A 2,147-nucleotide genomic window follows, 5' to 3' on the forward strand; every position below is an offset into this window, starting at 1 on the left:
ACATGTAATTAAGGTTAGTTTGCAAACAAGCACAATTGTCTCTTTTGTCCTGGAGGAGTGAATGGACTTCTGCATTTGGACCCATCAGTACCCTGCTCTCCATCTGATGGTGACTTTACGTCCTCTGTTCATGCAGGTGACTTTACTGTTACATAATATTCAGCAAAATCCCACTTCTTCTGGCTTCATTCAAGTGACCACTAGTTTAAAAAAATGACAAAAATAAATTTTCTGAAATACTGCTCTCCTAATTTTAGATTTATTTTATTTTATTTTTATTTTTTTTGGCTTTGTCCACTCAGAGGGAATTCAAGCCGTTGGTGCTTTACTCTGGCTTTTAGAGCTGTGCTGTAAGYAGCTGCCTGTTGAGGAAAACAAAGCAACCCGAGTGAAGCTGAACCATAATTAAGATGAAACTAAATATTCACCAACCAGAAGGGAGCAGATTATAAGGATGTGTACGTTTATTACAAACACAAAACCCTCAGACACAGAGCAGGAACAAATAAGGAGACCAAAAAATGATCAGCTTTTCTCTGACCTAACTGTGTGTTTGAGTGAAATGAACATGTTTTTCTTCTTTTTTTTCCTTCAAAATATCAAACAGAAATGTTGTCATTTAGAGCATTTATTGGCAAAAAGTGACAAATGGTCAGAAAAAAGATGCGGTATTTAAAAACGTCAAATAATGCAAAGAAAAAAGGTTGTAGTCATTTGCAGATGTCACAATAATGTTTAAACTTAGAGATCAGATATCAATATTTGGTGCAGTCACACTGAAATGTATTCACAACTTTCATGCATCTTGGCATGCTCTCGACACCATTCACATTACATTTGGTGGAGTTTTTGCTGCACAAATTCAATCAGCTTGTGGTTTTCAATGAGGTTCAGGTCTGGAGACTGGGCCAGTCTGTGCCRTGACAGAATCTTTATCTGATGGTTCATCATCATGGGCCTTACTAAAAACCTGGCACTCACTCTGCCAGTAAAGCCGAAACTGAACCCTTCATTTCCTCAATCAAAACATTTTGTCAACTCTTCAGGCATGACCAACGGCTTTTATTCTAATTACTTTGACTTACTACTAAATGTCCTTGCCGTCCAGCTGGTTCTACTGCAGAGGTTAATGATGACCACAGCAGTGGGTTTTAGACTTTTCCTCATTAAGTAAGATTTGGTTCAGGTGATCACCTAATCAGTACCTCATTAAGTAGAATGAAGTGTGCTTGTATTAGAATTTATCAGATACTGGAATGAAAAGGCTGTCAGACATGAGGAGATGCTGATTTCAGAAAAATCAGCAGTGGTCTGTTTGATGCCATCCTAACCAACAAATGCATTCCTTATTTCTTGTCAACACTTGGGGTTCAGCCAAAATGCAAGAATAAATAAAAACGCTTTGAATCTCATGTTAGGCCTCCAACTAATACACACTATGAGAGACTTTAGTGGAATTTGTCTCATTTCTTTGCTCAAATTCACTTGAATGTCTCCATGAAGGCTTAAAACTGTTTTGTTTAAACTTTAAGAGTTTGTACACCATCTATTACAAAGTTACACTTTAGTGTTTTTTTGTCTCAAGCTGTGAAGTTCAATAAATGAGAGTCTTCTGGCAGAAGCACAGATCAACAGACACAGGCCTTGTTGGCAATAATAAGTGATTGCTTCAGTCTGTGGTGGTAAAGAAGAAGCTGAGCCAAAAAGTAAAGCTCTCAATTTACTCACTTATGGTAAGGAAGTTTGTGTTATAACTGAAAAAAAAAAAGAAAAAGATCCTAAATACAAAATATGAGCTTCCTCAGTCTGAGAGAAAAGGGGAGGAGCTTGGTTATTCCAGGGAGGCCCAGCGTGGAGACAGTGCTTCCTCACACTGAATGGAGTCATCCCAGGTGCTTCAAGCATCTGCAGAAGATGCCTCCTGGGCGCCTCCCTCTGGAAGTTTTATCAGGCACAGTCGATGGGGAGGAGAACCTGAGCCAGACCTAGACCCTGAGCCATACCTAGACCCTGAGCAAGACCTAGAACTGGATGGATGTAAAAAAATGGATTGGTTTGTTTACTGCTGACTTTTAAAAAGCACTACACATTTTATAGTCTTTTCTTAGGTGAAATATGATATAGTTTTGTAAACCACTGTGTGAACA

This window comes from Austrofundulus limnaeus, unplaced genomic scaffold, assembly GCF_001266775.1.
Source record: "Austrofundulus limnaeus strain Quisiro unplaced genomic scaffold, Austrofundulus_limnaeus-1.0 Scaffold3, whole genome shotgun sequence".
Taxonomy (NCBI): Eukaryota; Metazoa; Chordata; class Actinopteri; order Cyprinodontiformes; family Rivulidae; genus Austrofundulus; species Austrofundulus limnaeus.